This window comes from Opisthocomus hoazin, chromosome 2 (genome assembly GCF_030867145.1).
Source record: "Opisthocomus hoazin isolate bOpiHoa1 chromosome 2, bOpiHoa1.hap1, whole genome shotgun sequence".
Lineage (NCBI taxonomy): Eukaryota > Metazoa > Chordata > Aves > Opisthocomiformes > Opisthocomidae > Opisthocomus > Opisthocomus hoazin.
Genome location: NC_134415.1, coordinates 121,634,459 through 121,655,237, shown reverse-complemented (window position 1 = coordinate 121,655,237; position 20,779 = coordinate 121,634,459). Strand labels below are relative to the sequence as shown.

The window sequence follows — 20,779 nt, the reverse complement described above, 5'->3', positions numbered from 1 at the left end:
TTTCTAAACAAATAAGGCTGTTCTTTGTTACTGTTGCCTCATCCCAACATTTTATAACATTGACCACTTTCAGCTGAATTTCACAGAGGAAGTGAGGCCTCTGCAGTTCATGAAGGAGGTGCCTTGGTAGAATGAAGAGACTTTATAGTGCCCCTTTAGTGCATTCTTCAGGAAATCCAAGTGACAGAGGGACATTGTGAATGCCTTGGTAACAGTCTCAGCTACAGTAGGCACTTTACTGGACACTGCAAGGTCCCACCGCAAAAGATAAAGCCTCCAGGGTCCATTGGATGTGCCACTCTGGAGTACACTGGTGTTTACAGTGTCTGAAACGGCTTCGGGGTTCACTTGTGTCTACAGGGAGGTAATGTTATAGCAGCGTAAAGACCAAATGAGCCAACATTTCAGTCATGATGTTCACAAATAGGCTTTTCTTTCCTTCTTCCCTCATCTGAAGGTGTCACATGCTAAATGCTGCTAAGGCATAAGCAATAACAGCTAGAGGAACAACAATTGAATCAAAGTTTGATGGTGCTGTTATCTGGGTTTGCTTACCTGTATGATAATTTTCAGAAAGTTGTTTTCTTCACTTCAGGATGGAATTTCTCAATTCCCAAACACATTTCTAACTCCTGAAGCCTGGAACCTGGGATCGTGAGTAGTGACTACTCTTTTTAGGATGTCTCAGGCTTCAGACGCCCAAGCAGGAAAGGTTTAGCTGTTCTTGATCTTCAGTAAGCACTGACTGACTTGACTGAATTGTTTCAGCCACCCACAGTCACCAGCCACAACTGAGTGTTCTTTGTCTTGGATCTAGACAGTGCTTTCAATATGCTGCTTCACAGCAATAGTCAGTAACTGATGGTAACAAGCCAGAGCCCTCTCTTGGTGTTTCCCAGTTACCTTGAATCATTTCCAGGGGGATCATTCACTCCAGGCTCTTAAGCTGGAGTCTCCCACACTAAGTCGGGTCAACCACAGTGATTAATACTGGGAGCACCATTTGGAATTCACTCCTGCTATTATAATCATATGTACTTGTTGAAGTCCCAATATCGTCCTTTTTACTTGAAGTATTTAATCCTTTACATATCACCAGAGAACTTTAAATATTATTCTTTGGACAAAGCACATGCTTGATTACTCAGCATCAAAATTATTCTTTTATTGAAGGAAGAGTTTAAAAAAGTTAAATAACTGTTTACAGTGAGAAGTTAGATAAAGCAGTACTTCCCATAAAATGGTCCTTGATTGGTAAGTTTACAGGAGATGCTGTCCTTTTTTGGATAGGAAAATGATCTATTGGATTAGCAAATGCCATGTTGGGTTTTCCGACTTACAACAAGTATAAGCTGTAAAGAACTTGCTCTGCCAAAGCAAGCAAGAAGTTTGTTTTTCTGCTCCGCACAGTTTGACATACCATTTCAAAGTCTTATTTTGGTCTTTTAATGTATTGTATGACAAGATTAAGTATGACAAGATCTGGTATTTAATCCTCATTTAGTTTATTCCTTCCATTCCTCTCAAGAACAGAATTCTTACTGAATCAGAATAACTGCATTTATATAAGATCTATGGTCTTTACTGGTACAGAGCTGCAGCATGACATGTTATGCAGTCAGATGTTTTTCACTCTAAACCAGTGGTTAGTTATCTATAAAAAGATAACTCCATATGTATTTGTTGTTATTTTTGTAAATCTCATATGTGCAGTGCCAAGGCAGAAACATGAAAGTGGAAATGAGAATCTTGAATCTGATTTTACGTTGTCTCTATTCTTCTGTAACTCACCCTGCTTCACAGAATCACAGAATGTCAGGGGTTGGAAGGGGACCTCTGTGGGTCATCTAGTCCAACCCCCCTGCTGAAGCAGGGTCACCTACAGCAGGCTGCACAGGACCTTGTCCAGGCGGGTCTTGAATATCTCCAGAGAAGGAGACTCCACAACCTCCCTGGGCAGCCTGTTCCAGTGCTCTGTCACCCTCAGAGGGAAGAAGTTCTTCCTCATGTTCAGACGGAACTTCCTGTGCTTTAGTTTGTGCCCATTGCCCCTTGTCCTGTCGCTGGGCACCACTGAAAAGAGTTTGGCCCCATCCTCCTGACAGCCACGCTTAAGATATTTATAGGCATTTTATGCCTGTATCCTTCCATGGAAGATATTTTCGAGATACTTCCAATTCGCATCAGTGGAGATCAGATCGGACATAAGCATTGTACCCGAGCTTTATGCCGTCTAGTAATAGATGTCCAGGTCAGGGGCCAAAGACAGGAGCTTAGCTGTCAGTGGATGGGCGTTTCTTGGGTGACCATTTTAGGTGTCTTCTGTGCCTATTAAAATGTTAGGTGCTTACATGCTTTAAAGAGAGAGCTTGCAGGCCTCACAGCTTTAGTGCTTCAGATGTGCTTGAAGTTACTTTGAGATGGGAAGGAATAAAAAAGGAGGTGATGCAGACTGGATAAATATTTTTAGTATTAAACTGCTTCCTAATGCCTAGTAAATTCAGGTTTGAAAAAAAAAAAAATCTGTTATCATTTCCCCTATGAAAAACCTTTGAAAAGATGTACAGTCAGCACTGAAGCAAGCCGGTCTGTTCCAAGCGGTATCGGTGGCCAGAGTGATTTGAACAGCAGAGCTCTGACTTAAAATGAATCATGTTTGGCATAATCTTATAGGTTTTTTTCGTTCTGGATGATGATGAAACAGCTCCAGTAGCACAGGCTTCCATATGTTGTCAGCACGCTTCATTTGGTAACAACTTTCCTCCTGGGCCAGAAGGCTGTGACTTGGATTTGGCCCAGCACTTTTGCTGTGCTGCTGAACCACCAGATATCCAGTTAAACATACTGGTGTAAAATGCGAAACTAGGGTCTTTTTTTCTGGTTTTGTATTGCTGGTGATCGTCCAGGTGGATGCTCATAATGGTCTGGTTCCTTTTGCCTGGAGGAGACCTCCCAGTTGTGCTGGTTCTGTTCCTCACGTTGGGCAGCTCACTTGTCCGTTCTAATCTTCAGCTTTTGTGGGTGTAAATGATGGTCTACAAACTTTCTGTTTCTCTGCTGTGTGATTCTCATGCCCAAAGGCTTTCTTTCTGTGTCAGCAGGGTGATCTTGGGCCATGCCTGGGATTCTTAACAACAGAAGTCTTTTTTTTCTTGTCCAAATTAGGGACAATTCCAAAACCATAATACATACTTCTGATTAAGTTTTCAGCTTTTAACACCCGTCTTCCTTTACTTCTTTTCTCCAGGCCTGGTTCTTCAACACTATCTCCCATTACATCCTCCTAGGGAAGATCAGGAAGTGTGGGCTGGATGAGTGGTCAGTGAGGTGGATTGAGAACTGGCTGAATGGCAGAGCTCAGAGGGTTGTCATCAGCGGTGCTGAGTCTAGTTGGAGGCTTGTAGCTAGTGGTGTCTCCCAGGGGTCAGTACTCAGCCCAGTCTTGTTCAACTTCTTCATCAATGACCTGGATGAAGAGTTAGAGTGTACCCTCAGCAGGTTTGCTGATGACACAAAACTGGGAGGAGTGGTGGATACACTGGAAGGCTGTGCTGCCATTCAGCGAGACCTGGACAGCCTGGAGAGTTGGGCAGAGAGGAACCTGATGAAGTTCAACAAGGGCAAGTGCAGGGTCCTGCACCTGGGGAGGAACAACCCCATGCACCAGTACAGGCTTGGGGTGAACCTGCTGGAGAGCAGCTCTGTGGAGAGGGACCTGAGAGTGCTGGTGGACGACAAGTTGACCATGAGCCAGCAGTGTGCCCTGGTTGCCAAGAAGGCCAATGGCATCCTGGGGTGCATTAGGAGGATTGTGGCCAGCAGGTCGAGGGAGGTTCTCCTTCCCCTCTACTCTGCCCTAATGAGGCCCCATCTGCAGTACTGTGTCCAGTTCTGGGCTCCCCAGTTCAAGAAAGATGAAGAGCTACTGGAGAGAGTCCAGCGGAGGGCTACGAGGACAATGAGGGGACTGAAGCATCTCTCCTGCAAGGAAGGGCTGAGGGAGCTGGGCTTGTTTAGCCTGGAAAAGGCTGAGAGGGACCTTCTAAATGTGTATGAATATCTTAAGGGTGGGTGTCAGGAAGATGGGGCCAGACTCTTTTCAGTGGTGCCCAGCGAGAGGACAAGGGGCAACGGGCACAAACTGAAGCATAGGAAGTTCCGTCTGAATATGAGGAAGAACTTCTTCCCTCTGAGGGTGATGGAGCCCTGGAACAGGCTGCCCAGAGACGCTGTGGAGTCTCCTTCTCTGGAGATATTCCAGACCTGCCTGGACAAGGTCCTGTGCAGCCTGCTGTAGGTGACCCTGCTTCGGCAGGAGGTTTGGACTAGATGACCTACAGAGGTCCCTTCCAACCCCTACCATTCTGTGATTGTTCCTAGAATAAAAGGTGCTCAAAATTAGATTACATTTGTGGGGTGCAGCGTTGAAATTCGTTTGAATTATGTTTTTAAGGGATGTACTTTCTCCTCTTTTCCCACTCTCCTTCTTGATAGTTTCGAGTATTGTTATTCCAGTGTATTGTCACCAGTTACTCTGCAAGGTTTCCTGGACATTTGTAGAAATCTTTTCAGCTTTGGACAGAATATACAGATCCTGTAAGAACAAACATTCCTCATATGGAGTAAGATGGTCCTTTGACAGCAGGGAATGAATATAGTGTACACACTTTTGTAGCAGTGGCACATTTCTAGCCCTATTTTATTTTTCTTGGCAGTGTAAGTGTATAGTAACTTCTAAGTCACAAGGCTGTCATAGCCAAACTATTTTTTTTGAAGTTAGCATCTCTTTTTTTAATCTTTTTTTTCTGGTAAGCCACAATCATTAGAATATATCTTTATTAAAATGTTTTAATTCCTTTATAAGTTGGAAATCAGGTGAGTATTTTACTTCACATTGTAGGGACAGTATTAGGTATATTGACTTATCTTTGTCTCTATTGTTCTCCTTAAAGTGAGCATAATACCACTCTTCATCACTCTTCTCTAAATCCGTCTATCTCAACATTTGCAGATACATATTTTTAAGTGCTTAGTAGGCTACCATGGCACTTCAACAATTACCTAGGTTTTTAGAGGTGCAGTATCTTTTAACACTGCTGTCTTTTAAAGGATTTCTGTCATAAATTTCAAAGTAGTACTGTGTGGCTAGTTACAGTTGCAGGGGCTTCTCCAACTGGAATGCCTTCAGGAATGAAAGAAGCAAGAATACTAGATCCGAAAGAGGCTAATCCTCTGAAGGGAAAGGCATGGAAGACAGACACAAGATGGAGGAGCTGTGCACCTGCAGCTAGGATATTCTTGATGATACTGCTGAAAATTCTGCAATGGAGAAAGCTGTAATTTGCCAGTGGTTTGGGAGAAGATTTTCATGGAGCAAAGAGAGCTGTGTAAAGCAGGAATCCGGAGCAGCATCTATGCTAGTCGACTCAGCTGTGCCAGGGCACGTTGGCTGAGGCTGACTGGACAGTATCTGGCTGTGTCTGTACCATTACATTCTCCTGCCCTCCAAATTAGGTTTGCTACATCCAGAATGCCCACTAAAAATGGCTGCTGGCCCATGCCGCCTCCTGGGCTGTGATTAGGACAGTTTAGGAGAAGGCCGGTTGTCCCATGCCGGGGGAGTACCAGGGACTGTCTGAACAGCTGAACTGTTGAACTGAGCTGCTGTCCTCAGGCCCAGGGTATGAAGGAATTACTGAAAAAAATAGCATGGTCCTGAGGTCATCTGCCCACAGGGGTTAGCTTTGTGCCTGCTGCCGTGTTTGCTCCCAGTCTGCCCTGAGGGTTCCCTGGGGTTTTGCTTTTGTAGGGAATTCGACAACTGGTTTTGGATTTTTTTGCTTGATCCAAGCAGGATCAAGTTAGGCATTTCTAGCTCTGAATCTTTAAACAATTTAAAAAACACATGACAGTAACTAAATTGGGTTTTGTCTTCTCCCTCTGTGGATGAACTGTGCAGTTTTATTGTTCATAGGCTGAAGCCAAGAGCTTTAGCATCTCTCTCCTCTCACTTTGTAGTTTAAACAACTGAATTTAGTACTCGTATTCAGTTTACTCCAATAAACCTAAAACAGCAGCTGATGAAAATGACTCAGAACCAGCTCCTCTGAAGAAAGCAGCAAGAATTTTCCAAAAGGAGCATGACTGCTTCATGGGTTAAAGCATGCAGCAGCCTTTTCAGTGCATGCATTTCTTCAGCAGCAATTTAACTTCTGAGGTAATATTTGTTCACCAGCTTGGGAGAACCCACCTTTTCCTGTGCTTTCCTTTCCTGTCTTCATCAGCTCTCTGCAGCCCTCGCAGGAGCCTCTCCTCCACATGCAGTTCCCTCCCTTCCGTCCTTCTTCCTTTGCCTCCCTAAATCTTTCATGACAGCATGTCCTCCCTCAGCCTTAGGTTTTTCCTGGCAAACTGCACAAAGCCCAGAGGTGGGTATTCCCCAAGCAAGAGCTATTCTGTCTCCTCTATCTACTTTTTCTATTGTTTCAGAGGATTTCCCCTCGTGGCTTCTCCTCATCCAAATCTGTGCCTTTCCAGAGGAATAAGGACACGTGGGCAGGTGGAAGCTTTGTGTCTATTGTATTTAAAAGCAGACACAGCTAACTCCTGACAATGGTTAGGAAGGGATGGAGCTGGTGAGGGCTGACCTTTTGGGGGCCTGCTGCCAAAAGTTTTCAAAAGCCTGGTAGCTAGTTGTTGCTGGGGTCAAGCTCATCCATCCCTGGTGCCAGAGGTTTGCCATTGCTGGGTTTAGTTGGTAAGGAGATTATTAAAGGACTCAGGGCCTTTTCTGGCTGCAGATGAAATCGGCGATGGCTTTGAGCAACAGATTGGCAGGGAAGGAGCAGCCAGGCAGCCAGCTCTGGCCTTGCCAGGGCCCCGCAGAGTCAGGCTGGCTGCAGGAGGAGGTAGGTTGGCGCACAAGCCAGCAGCTTTTTCTGGATTGCGTCCTACACCTTCAGGTCTCTCAGCCCCCTCATGGCAGCCAGGCTGGAGTTTGACTCCTGAGCTGTCCCTTTCTCTTCACTTTTCCCTTCCCCCTTCCCTTCTCCTTTCGCTGTTGTGGCGGAAGAGCCTAGGATAGCCTCAGCCTTTTGTCTTTGGGGAAGAGATGAGTGGCAATGTTTGATCTTGCTTCCTCTGCCAGAAACCTTGGGCTACTGAGAATGGCTGACGAAGAGGCAGAAATCGGCGTAAGGGGAGTCCTGCATTTAGCATCTTCCCGAGCGGTTTTATTCATGGAGTGCCCAGAGCTGTAATAGGTGAGGGCAGTGTGCTTGCTGGTGGATTTTCACCTCCAAGGAAGAGAATTTCTGCAGGCTGGAACGGTGTCATGGCACAGCTGCTGTCTGCTGGACAGATGGTCTGGAGCAAACTTGTCAAAATGTGTGTTCAGCTGCTGTGCCTTCTGGTCCTTGGTTGGAAGGGTTGTACTCTTGCCACTCCTCAGGATGCCACTCCTCAGGCATCCCCCTACTCCTCAGCCACTCATGAATTCACAACTGCCTTTTGGTGTAGCTAGGTAGATACATGACTTCTCTGAATCGAGTAGGATTCGTACACAGCAGGAGAAACACTTGTCTGACTGTCCTGATGAGCTGAGAGAGAGTGAGAGTATAAAAGCATCAAAGAAGAGAGAAGATACAGGTTATTTTTTTCTTTAATGAAATTCAGATAATTAAAACAATGAACAAGAAGAAAGCCTTGTTTTCCTAGCAGTGGGTGTATCTGTGCTCACAGCTGTGAAGCTTTCAGAGATTTAAACAGGCAGATCTTTATTTTCTTGTTGAGTCACAAGCTTAGGTTGCAAGGCATGCTCGACTGTCACTTTGCCAAGTGACACAAGTATTTGTCACAGTTCCAATCCAGCTGCTGTCAGATTGGCAACTTGCAAAAATCCCAGTAAACAACCCCGTTGGTCTTCTACTGAAACATTTCTGACAGTTGAAATTTTTCTGAAAACCAAGGACATAGTTTGGTGTGGTATTCTTCCCCATCAAAAAGAGGAAAAAGAAGAAGAGGCAGCAAAACATCTGTATTACCCATCCAGTTAAAGGATAAGGCTCACTTTTCATAAATTGTCTGCTCTCAGCCCTTTCTAAGAGCAACTTTATAGTCTCTCCTTGGAGGTGTTTTAGCTGAGTGGCTAGGGAGTAAAACAGGGTGGCAGGTATGCTCTCCTTGGAGGAATGAGTTCCTCCAGTTTGTCTTTCCTGAAGTTTTTTTATGTTTATAGGTGCTTTGTGAGTGTTGTTTTCCCATTCAATGGGCTTTCTTTTCCCTTCTGCCTCCAATCCCATCTCCTGAGCACAGCTTCCCATGTTTCTTTACTGCAAATCTTGCTGTCCCCCCACAGATGGAAGGTTGAGTGTTATTGAAAGGAAACAATGGAAAATGAAACCATCTTTAGCTATTGAATCTCACAGAATCATCCATATTCATTCTGTGTTGTGTCTTCTGAGTGATTGCTCTGGGAATGTCTTCCTTGGGAGAACTCTACCAAGGCCTGGATGGCACCAAGTGGTGGAACAGAGAACCTTTTCTAGCTGTACTTTCCAACCAAGGGAATCATGTTGGATGTGTGAAGGACTCGGCCCTCTTCTCTCATTGCTGTTCTGTGGTGGTGCTAACTGAATGTAAGTGTACTCAGGAAAACTGAGATTTTTCTGGTATTCCTGGACTTGTAGTTGACATATGTTGCATCCATAAGCACTCCTTGAGGAGAGCATATCTGACAACGTGATTGCAGAAACCCTCCTGCCATGTCCATTTCTGGCAATCAGAAAGAAGTGCACATTGGGATCAGAGCTAGGGCACTCAGACTGTCAGAGAGGTTTGGAGCGGAGTGGGTGTATAACCTACAGATCTAAAATTGTTTGCTTTGTGTGTTCTTTTAGTCTGGAAATAGTCACTTCCCTGACCTAAGGAAAACTTGTGAGAGTCCTCCCCCCTGCCAGCATTGTCCTTATCTGTATTCATATTTCCTGGTCTAGTGTTGGATTTTTGGTCCCATAAGATTATGCAGTCATTATTTCACCGGGTTTTATGTTGCACGTTGAAGCAGTTGCCTTGGTTAAACTTCACTGGTGAGTTTCTGTCATGGCTGGTTTGACTGATTCCAGTACATACACAGCTGGAACATGAGGATGCTTTGGGAACGAGTTTAAGTAATTATTTTAATATGCCTCATTTTCTTTCTGATTAGAACACTGAATATACTTTAATGGGTTTTAGAAATAGTAAATTTGTGTTTATACCAGCATCTTAAACCCACAGGACTGCAAATAACTCTATAGTCTGTGTAGCGTTACAGCTGTGTATGCCATCCGGCAGTGTTTTCAAGTAGAACACAAATGTAACTACACCTGGGGTAAAATGCAGCAAGGACTTAATAGCTTAGTGCAACACTTCATTGCAGCATCAGACAGTAAGTGAAGAACATGTAATTCAGCTGAAAATGCAGGGAAATTGAACCGATGTAAAGGTAAATACCCAGCTTGAGATTTGACCAGCTTGCTGAAGTAGATATGTCTGCTTTTAAGATATCACAGGATTTTTAATGGACCTGGTTCATTGTTTACAATGTGTTAAAGCAATAAAACTTACCACACACTTTTCTGTATGTAGAAGAATTGTAGAGCCAAGTAATGTCAGGGAACTGGAATGAAATACCATTGTCTCTAGCTGGCACCAGCTTTCAAATAATTCCCATAGTCCTCTGAGTGAACTTTCAGCTTTTGATTTTCCCATCCTGTTTAACAGCAATGTGCGGTCATTTGTAGCAGTGCAGAACTAAACAGCACTGAAGGCCTGCAGATGCTGTCGTGAGCCATTCTGCAGGCGTATTAAGCAAGTCCTTACTGAACTGAGACAGGTTCGTAGGAGGCAGGAGATCCTTTAGAGGGAGTACAGGATAAATTTACAACTATACAGGATCAGAAGTGTCTTTTTTTTTTGCTGCTGCTGTGGAAGAGGATTGAACATGATGTAATTGGGCAGATTTAAACATGTTTTGCTTCATGGTCTGTACAATAATAGGATGACTCAAGTCCCTAATTAGAATAAACAAGCGTTACCTCATCGATTAGACTTCTCCTTTCACCAAGGCACAGGAAATCTTTAATCAACAGACACAGGGAACTGCTTGTAGATGAGACAGACTGCTAATGAGGGATGGATTCAGAGCTGCCCTGTTGCTTTTGCGTTCACCAAGTATAACAGAATTGTTTGCCCTAGAAGAAGCTGCCTATAGGGTGAATGTGGGCTCACTTTAAATCGAGATGGGAGGTTTGCTTTTCCTTTCATCTGATGCTGTTAAGTTGCTAATTCAGCAGACTTAATAAAACCATTGTTCTCTTTTCCCCCTGGATCTGCGGCAGAACTTTCTGTCTTGGTTTCAAAGGATCAAAGAACTGACTTTTGGAAAACCATATTTGGAAGTGATCTGTATAACTTTGCCAGTAATGCATGCATCAGCCATTGTAACCAGGGGCTGGTGCTGATTAACACACCTGGGGATCCCATTGCTTGCTGCTGCCCCTTGCAGCAGTTGGCCAGATCTGGAATCACCTGAAGTGCCAGGGAAAGGAGAAATGTCCTTAAGGACAGACACACATCTGGGACTCAGCAGCCCTGCGTTCTGCACTTGAATTTTTCAGGTTGCATCACAGTACTTATAAGTTAGATCTCTCCGTTATCCTTTTGGTAAAAGGAAGAAAACTGATTTTATAGGTCTGCCTGGGGAAAAGTTTCCCTTTGCACAGAAATATGGCATTCAGGTTGTTAATGACAATTGTCATTGGAGTGAATGAAATGCTTTCTGTTACCTTCCATAAATTTTGAATAAGACTCAAAACCTTTCTTTCCATCATAAGGGGTAGTAAGATTTATCATCACAGTGAAATACGCAGCTGGGGTAGGTGATTTGACTGTGGCAAAACTAGTAAATAAACTGGACAGGAACTGTGGTCTTGTTCTTTGCTAACTAGGATGAAGTAGCTCCTGTCTATCAGCTAAATCCTTCCGCTCCCCAGAGCAAGCTGGCCACGTCCAAAACAGGAAGGGCCCTGAGCTTGTACTGATCCCTAAACTATGTCCAGGCATCGTTTGGGAAAGCGATAATTAGCCTCGGCCAAATTCATGCCAGAAAGCATGCTAAAAACTCACAAGACAGATACTGTGTGCCGTTATCTCAGCCCAAGCCCTGACCACATTTATTTGCTAGTATAGATGTTGGCTTTTTGTTGTCAACAGTCCAGCCTGAAGGAGGTGCACATTTAGGAGTCGGGATTGGAGCCTTCGGGGCCCTGTAATGAGGCTTTTGGTGGTGCAGGCGGTGCGGAGTGTGTGTCTGGCACTCAGGGATGATCTCTGAGCATAAAACACCAAGGGCGTTTTGCAGCAAGTATGGACCTGGCTGCTGTGGTTGCTGTCAGCTGGCAGTCTTCTGGCTGAGGATGGGCACAGCTCGGGAGCTAGCCCAGGACGGGGTGGGTGCAGCCAGCCTGTTGCGGAGTGTAACAGAGTTCAGCCGTGTGGGTGTGAGCCGTTGTCTGTCAGTTGGCTAGAAAAAGGTCTTGACTTGGGTTTTTGCTAGTATAGGCCATTTTCTGAGGTCTGCTCCCTGAACCGTGATTTTCTGTAATAACTGCTACTTCTTTGGCACGATGCACAAACTGGTCAGAGTGGCTTGGATGGAAGATTTCCAAGCTTCTCTCTTCCTTGCTTTATTGCTTTTTGTCTGTAATAGCATCTGAGGCATTATTGAAGGCGTCATTAAACACCAAACACAGTGTCATGCCCTCAAAACCACCTTACAACAGTGTCTAGACCCACTTGCTAAAGAGGTCTCATTTTTCATCTGTGTGATGGGTCATCTGCGAGCACAGGCTGTTGCTGTGTAGAACAGTCTTGTCCTGGAAACTTGTTCCCGAGTCATCCGTCTTTCTTGTCTTGGCTATGAGTGACAGACCCATGGCCCCACTGTCCTGTAATATGAAAAAACAGTAAATGCATTCTTAAGAGGCTCCTGAGGGCTAACCCTCACATCCTCCTACGGGGGCTGTTACAGCAAACCTTGACCTCACTGGAGTTGTTTTTATTTATTCATTGGTACTGCCAAGAGACAAGGGCAGTGCCACACAATGCAGGATGCTCAAACGGGAAGAAGTGTGTGGTCCAGAGCTGCTGCCCAAGGTCTCAGGGGAATTGGTTTCAAGTCTTTGTTTTGAAGACATCCTGTTTAGGCTGCAGACAGCTCACTTCTGGTTTTTGGGACTGCGTTTCACTCCCGATCTGTAAAGGAAGAGTGCTGGCATGCCGTGCCACGTAGAGGTGCAGAGAGAGTGAATTCTGAAAGGTTGTGGGGTGTTTGGGGGCTAGCTAAATGTTGCAGTCTGTTGGCAATAAATATTGTTTTGCTGCCCATGGGTGGTGGTGGGAGGTGTAGCCCAGCCTGTTGTGTCCCTTACTATTGTGGAGGAACTTGCTTGGTCTGCCAGTCTTTGCCAGGTGTTGGCAGCACAGCACCCTCGCTCACAGGAGGGGAGCCATCGTGGTGCTCTTGTGCACTACATGACAGATACTACTGGTGGATATTTATGAAGGATGCCAAGGTATCCTTAAACCCTACAGACAAATGGACAACATAGCAAAGGACAGTCTCCTTTCTGCTGTTTTATCTGTTCTTCCTGGGAGGGGCTGGTACCCAGGACCCCTCGAAGGGACCATTTCCAAAAGGTGACATGGAGAAGACTGCATCAAATTTGTCTCCGTACACAGTCCTCTGGCAGTATCTCATCAAACTTTGCTCCTTCAAACACCACCACATGCCTTTGTTCTGTGCCCAGTGGATGTCAGAAGCACTCTCTGTTTCAGGCTATGATTTCACAGAGCTGTAGCACAACACTCACATTATTTCAAGCACTTTGAACCGAAAATCAGATGCAGAATAAATAATAGTTCTAGGACACTACACAGAGCAAGGGAAGACCAAGGCCAAGTGTTTTCTAGTATGGATGCAGTCCTGCCCCAGCCCTCTCGTTCAGCAGGGTAGGTGTGTGTGAGCTGCCTCCTGTGCTCATGGCATCTCTGCTGTGGAATTCTGCCAGCCGTGGGAGGGTGGGCAGCCTCAAAACCCTTCCCTTCCTTGGAGAGAACACAAGCAGGTACTGGTGTCCTCCCTTGGGGTTGAAAGGAAGATGAACAGGAGTGAGGGCAGGAGCTGCAGACAGGGGCTGGATGGGCAGCACGGAGGGGCTCAGTGAGGGGCGCGAGACAGCCTCATGAATCAACACCTGCCATTCTGGCTGTGTCTTGTGTACCACTATATGTTTACAACCACACTGATCCTGTGGTGTTGGTTCTCTGTCCTAGCCATGTGCCATGTGAAAGGTCTGCTGTAGCATTTCTCCTTACGGATCCAGATCTTGAAATGCCCTGAGCCTGTGTTTTCTGTCTGAAACCATCATTCTTTTTGCCAACATTGCCACAGCCACTGTAACACCAGGGAGTAGAAGCTTGAAACATTGTGCAGTTACTTGTAATTGCTACTCCCCTGCTGTCATCAGTGTGATTTGATCACTTTTCTACTAGTCCCTCCTACTGACTCAGATTAGTGATATAACTTCTGCTCCCCCTGTGTGTTCAACGAAAGATCCCCCTTACCAAACCTCAGTTAATTTCTCACATCTCTCCAAATAACTAGATGGCTTAGTTGCACAAGGTTCTCCACCGATGTAAAATGGCATAACTTTAATGTACTCTGAGTCCATTTAGGATTTGTGAGTCAGTGAACTGGCCCAAAGGGTCAAGTTACTTGCCCAAGCTCCCACCTTAAGTCAACAGCAGCTAATCCTGAAAAGAGCTCTTCTTGGGCTAATAGAGCGCTCTCTGAAGAGGCCTGAGGTCTCACATTGTCTGGGATTTGAGAGTCTGAGACATTCACCATCATGTCTGTCCACAGTCTGTGTTCCCTGATCCGTTTTCCCTGCTGCATCCCTTGCAGCACATGAATCTTCAGTGTTTCTAATCTGGCCAGCCCCAAGGGGGATGGTTGGCAGTGGCAGATCATCAGGTAGCTAAGCAGGAGCAAGGAGCAGGGTCTGCAGTTGGGTGGATCTGCAGGCTCGTGTCGCTTGTGTCAAGTTATAATTCTCTGGGGCATATGAGATGCTCATTGGAGGCCTTGCTGAGATCATCCATCCATCAACTCTGAAGAATGCTGTGGGAATAGCAAGCATCACTCTGGGAGAGCTGAGCTCTGAGAGTTTTTTTGCCAATGGGAGGGGAATGATTTTGGTTACGATTTGAGAATATTATCGTGGCTGCTAAATAACACCAGCACTGAGCTGGATCTCGTGTGTCAGCCAGAACACTTGTAAAGACTATGTATTTCTTTTAGTCACATGTTTGTGGATTGCTCACATTTACTGGGTTTCTGTGATTCGGCGCCCGACCTCACTGTGCTCTGCAAGGGGCTCGCCGTGCTTTCCTAGCTGAACCCGTCCATTCAGCATGACAGCCAGCTGTTGAGCACCCTGAGCTCAGTGCCCAGCCCCTGAAATTACTTACGTTGCAAAAGCTTGTGTGCCAGGAAGTCAGGCCAGTTAGCGATAAAAACATAAATAGGAATCCAATTTAAAAAATGCAGAACTACGTCAGCTGTTTTTCTGCTTCCAGCAGAAAGAAGCCCCTTGGCAGCTGCCATTGCAAAGCCTCAGTGTCTTGCTTATGAGGGAGAGTTTTGCATCTCCTGTGCTCCCTGGTGTGACTGTTCCTACAGCCTGACCTCCAGCAGCGTCTGCAACATCGGAAGTGGGATTACTTCATGCAATAGGTGTATCCATGGCCTGGGGAATATTTCACCCAGAGCAATTTTATTTTACCTCTGTTAAAAAAAAACCAAAACAACACAAGAAAGCTTGAGGCAGGAAAGCTGTGTTTTCTTGTTATGGAAGAGGTTTTGATCTCATGATCAGCAGGCGAGGCAGCAGCCAGAGCATGGGGCTGTGTCTGCAACAGCGGCATCATTTAACTCTGACAATGTCTCACTGTGCCCTTCTCTGTTTTATTTCCTGTGGAGCCATCTCTGTGTTGCGGTGAGAGGTTTGTTTTACCCACAGCACAGCCAAGAGAAAAAAACAACCTCTGTGAACAGCAAGATGTGGGGGAAGGCAGGCAGTGGGGAACCCAGCTCAGCCTCATCTTCCCTCCTCAGGCCGTATCGTGGAGCAGTTGAGACCCTGCGCTTTCGAAGCAGTCTGCCTCTGAGTGCAAATCCTGCTTGGCTACTGCTGGAATCTGCTCACTGCCTTGGTAACCAGCCCTTCTCTGGCTTTTCATAAGCTCTCTAGATGTAGTGTGACAGTTATGTCAGGCAAAATTTTAGACTGGAACATCATTTGCAGTTTGCTAGAGATTTTCTGTAGGTTGGGGGTGGGTTTGTACAGGTGCTAGGCAAGGAAAAAGGGTGCCCTTCATACAGAGTTTTACACAGATCCTCTGGGATTAGAGGGGCCAGAGGTTTTTTGATGCGAGCATCCTTTCTTGTTGTCTGTTTGAGGCTTTTCTGTTCACAGGCAGATAAAAACTAGAGCTGTGCCTGCAGTCTGGGTTCTTGTATCCATTCTGCTTTTGGATTTGGTGAGGAGGCAATTCACATGAGGCAGCAGCACAGGGGCAATGGTCTCCTCCCAAGGAGAACAACGTGAGGCCAGGAGGCTGTCAAACACAGATGGCAGGAGATGCTGCTCGATATGATGGCATTTTGTTTGCAAGGAGGTAAAGATCAGGTAACACAAAGTCAAACCTTTGCAAAGTAGATGTGGAACAGTCAGGCTGCCTGTCCTTGGGAGGAAGCACCAAGGCCTGTAGTGACAGGACAAGGGACAATAATTTTAAACAGAAAGAGGGTAGATTTAGATTGGACGTAAGGAAAAAATTTTTTACAGTAACCCAGAGAAACAGGTTGCCCCATCACTGGAAGTATTCAAGGTCAGGCTGGATGCGACTTTGAGCAACCTAATCTAGTGAAAGATGCCAGGGGAGTTGAACTGGGTGATCTTCAAAGGTCTCTTCCAACCCAAACCGTTCTGTGACTCTGTGGTTCTATGATTCAGAGGTGTGAGTGTCCAACACTTCTGGAAACGAGGCGTCAACTATTCACGTGTTCAGTGCTTCTTCAGAAATTACTTCTAACAAGAAGCTACAGTGGTATTTTCCTGTATGTTTGGTGTTTTTCACCATTTCAGTGTCGAAGAAACCAATCACTTCTCCAAAACGATTGCTGTTTGCATGTATCACTTTTACTTGCTAGTTGTGAATTCTTACCACAACACTGGATACTTTCAGTACCATCCATTCCCTATTTCCGAGGCCTTCTTTTCTTGTGTTTGCTCCTGAATCCATTGAGCACGTGGCAGATAACATGCTCACTAACTAGTTTTTTTCACACCCTGTTTCTTTCAGCTTGGTTGACTTTGATTGTGAAGCTGCTTGGGACATTTTGTGAAGAATGTCTCATAAAGGGACAGTGTTGGCACGTTGATTTCATTACAGTTGCCATATTTATGTTCTTGTCACGTCACACATTTTATTGCTGAGTTATACTGCATGTAGATGTCACTTTACAGACATGCAACACAGTACTTGCCCAAGAATTTGTTGTCTTTGGAGCTACAGACCTGTAACAATTATTAATTAGAGTAAGAGAATGGATTTTTTTCTTAGAGTGTAATTTTTACAGGGTCAACAGTTTTACAGGTTTACAGTTTTAACAAAACTGACTGGTAAACATCCGTGTTTATTTTTGGCGGGCAGCAGTTATAGCTGGTTATAATTTCAACCTTACCCTCTTCCCTTTCTCTTGCTTTGTTAACTTGCCTACTGTTACCTCTGCTTAATTTCATCCTTTTTTTTTCTTTACCCTCCCTTCTGCATTTTCCCGCTTTCCTATTGCAGCTTCCTGTTTCTCCTTCAGTTACAGCCTGTGGCCCTTTTCAAAAGCATAATTTGACCAACATAGAGTTAAAACAGAAAAATAAGAGTCCAGAATAGAGGTCTGGAGAGTAAGAGGCATGTGATGTGGATGGGGGGAGAAGAAGGCTGAAGATGACAAGGAGGCCTAATTGTCAGTGTAGAGGATAAGGCAATACTGTAGATTCAAGAGGCAGAGCAAGAAAGTGTCTGATACTGGCCAGAAATTTGGGGAAATGGATTGAGAAGGGATGAAGAGGGGAAATAGGATGATACTGAGCAAAATTTGCAAGGACTAGGCACAGGGAAAATGGAAGGTGCTCCAGAAGAGGCAAGCAGACCAAAAATCAATGTTTCTCTCCTTTCATCAATTTGAAATCAGTCCTACGAAACATACAAATAGAGAAGGAAAATTAGGGACATAATAAAAGCTGGTATACACCAAGCCCTGATGCTGCCGTCATCATGCTTGCCTTGTAGCTCTTATACTAATTCGTAGACTGAACAGCAAGACATAATAGTCTCTCCTCCTCGTCCCACCAAAGCCATGCAGAAGAACCAAAAAAAGAGCATTCTGGTTTCGTCCTTCCTTGCTTGAGGTATGTGAGTGCCTAAGTTAATGCAGAGATAGGTGAGGCTCTCTCTCTACAGAGGAGCAGATACCTGCAGTGCTGCAGTGAGGTCCCTGTCCACAGGAGCTGGAGGATAGGAGCTTCCGTTGTCCTGGTCCTGCTTTGGAAGAAAATGGTGGGAAGTTTCAGGACTGCTGCGTCAGTGCTTGGATAAGATACCATTATTAACCAAGCCTGTAGGCTCATAAAAAGAAAACAGCAGCATAATTCTGGCAAGGCTTTAGTAATGAATGCTCTTTTAATGATTTACTGATTGTATCTGATTATCTGCCTTTCTTTAACTTTACCAAGCACCAAAGCAATGCTCACCAGTCCATGCTTCTCTGCGCTGTACTTTTCTAACTTGAACTTTTCTGATTTCTAAAATAGCTTTATTTTTATCCCTCTGTCACGTCCCTGAAGTTCTAAAATGTGTTCAGTAGTTACATCTAGGGTGCAGAAAGATGCCTGGCCAATTTTTTCCAAAACACGTTAGTGCATGTTATCTGGTATTGCGTATTTGAAAACATGCATCATTAACATGAATGTTAGGATAAGAACTATCTCACTGTTGTCAGAAACCCTGAAAGTACCATTCTGCTGCTTTGCAGATGAAACCCAAAATACTAGTGAGTATTTCTGGTTATTTCACATCAGTATTGGCAACTTTATTATGTTTGTCTTGTTCTGAACCAGTGTCCTTGCTGTGGTTTAATTTAGTCATGATCATATTTTGAAACTTGTCTTTTGTTGTCCTTAACTTGTTTCAGCAAGTCTCATGTTCTGGTTTAGTCTAGAGAATCAAAGGAAAATGATAAAGAAATTTCCTTTATGTTAATTTTGTTTCTTTGCAGTCTCCTCTGTAACCCTTGTTCCCTTGCCAAGCATATGAGTGGCTGTGTGCTTTATTAGTTATTTAGTTGAAAACTTTTTAGGAAATGTTTCTGTATTACGATTATTGCTAATGAGCTGTATACTAAACAAAAGTTGTCTGTCTGTGGTCGTCTTGTCTGTTTTGAAATTATATTAAAAAAGGATATAATCAGACAGCTTAAGGACAGATTATAAAAACAGCTTGGCTTCTTTTAGGATGAACAGGTACTCCTGAGTGCTGAGCCCTTCAGCAAAATCTCTCCACAAAAGCAGGTCCCTAGATGGGAGCTGAACTCTTGAAAATCTGTTCCTTCAGGCTTTCTGTCCATCTGTTGCTCAGCTGGAACAATAGTCCAAGGCTGCCCTAATCCGGGGGCTGCAGCAGGAGAAACTTTGCCTGCAGTTGAATGCTCTTCCTCCAAATGATTTCTAATAAGAGATTTATTCCATCTATTATGCATTAGCTTATTTTGGGACGTGCCAGGGCCATTTAAAACACTGTAAGTTGCTGTGATGTCCACAAGAAGAAGATTACTGTGTGAGGTAAAATATCCCTGCGGCCAGCACTTGTCACGGTTGCTTAATGCTTAGCAGTCAGGCTGTGCTGAGCTGACGGGCTTAGAATTTCTATGCGGCATCCCTTGCCCAAAGCGGATGAGAATGACCCCTTTTGTCCTGTCTGTTATTATCAGGCAGCTTTGGAAAATGAGCACTGTTGAATGAAAAGAAAGCGGCAGATGACATTTTGTTTTCTGCGTGAGCTAGTGTATAGGTTCATTGTTTTGCAGAAACGGTTTTCAAGAAGATGTGCTAACATTGCTGCTATTTTAGCAGTAGTTCTCTCGTTCAAGGCTGAATGTAGATTTGTGGGAGCTGGGGTGTCCATTTATATTAGTGAGCTTTTTCCTTGTAAAATCCCATGGATGTATATTCTGATAGGTTTTTTTTAGTGTTACTGCAACATTCTTTTCCTGGAGCATAATCTTATTTCTATGAAAAAGAGATGGTCATGTTTTCAGAAAAGTAAGTTCTCAAAATTTTTGTCTGTGTATTGAGATTACACTTACTCTGAATAATGACACTCACTATTTTAACCAGTAGCGACCATGGCTTAGGGACTCCTGTCTGTCTTGAGCGCAATAGACATGCCCTTTGATTTAAGCTCTGTGTCACCAAGTGTTAGGTCCAGAGATCCAGTATTCCAAAATACAGCTATCACGCATACAGCTCTGGAAATCTTCCGACTTTGGAGTATCTCGGTCATCTCTGTCACTGTTTTCTACAGCTGACCAGAAAGCTTTTCTGCGTTATTGATGTGCCAGTGAGACATGGCAGCTGCCAGACGAGCGACCTCAGCATACTGAGTCGGTAAACAATAACACAATAATTGCTCTCACAAAAATGGATTAGGTTTGAAAGTGAGTGTCTTCTGCATACAGGGTTTTGTTGACACTTTCATGGGTGATTTGAGAATCGTTGGAGAGCCAGGAGTCTCAGCTGGATTTTCAAGTGTGCCAGCAGCCTGCCTAGGTGGATTCATATACCCCAGCTTCTGATCATCTAGGTTTGGTCCATGTCAGTTAGGAGACTAGTCTTTATCTACAGTCACTTATGAGGCAGTTTGGCTCCTTTTGGACTCAGAGCAGAAGACTGTAGTGTTATTTGACTCATTCTCACAGCACTTCGTGTATAGAGGTCAGTGAGCTCAATTGAGTAAATAGGTATGGTTCCAGAAATCTCTTCAGCTTAACAAAGGATACGTCATCTTTAGGGCCAGTTTGATTTTTGTTAAGATTTTTAAAATTCACTAGAGCAATATTCCATGGTTCACTTGTTTCAGCAACGAAGAAATAGCAATGACACGGGTCGTCTTCTGCCAGCTGGCTGCAAGTAGTTTCAAAATGTCAGATACCAAGGTTGTGAGCGTGATGTATGAACAAGGTGCTAATGAAGTGCAGGGCTTCAGTACAGTAATACTTTGGGAGACTAATGTTCCTTCATTTCTGTCTTCCCGAAAGCCTTTGCATCCCTGCACCACCTTACTGCACCCTAGCACATCGTGATCATTGAATTAATATCCTTGCAACTTCTCTGCATGCCTACCAGCACGTGGCTTCAGGATCACCTCAGTTCCAGCTTGAAGTCACTGGTCCCCTGCTCATGGGGACATGGCAGGAATATATGGGGAGGTGATGAGGGGGCAGGCAGCCGCACACTTGGGCCAGCTGAAGCTGATTGAGAAACCAGGACCTCAGACAGGCTCTGAAACTTCTTACACACCCATTCTCATCCGTTAACCTCTGCTCAGCAGTGCACAGCCT

At 44.7% G+C, this 20,779-nt stretch overlaps 1 protein-coding gene across 2 annotated transcripts in view; it reads left to right on the top strand.

Annotated features, from left to right (window-relative positions):
* Positions 1 to 20,779, top strand: part of HS1BP3 (HCLS1 binding protein 3) — a 54,072-nt gene that overhangs the window by 18,582 nt on the left and 14,711 nt on the right. The gene's annotated exons all lie outside the window — the stretch shown is intronic.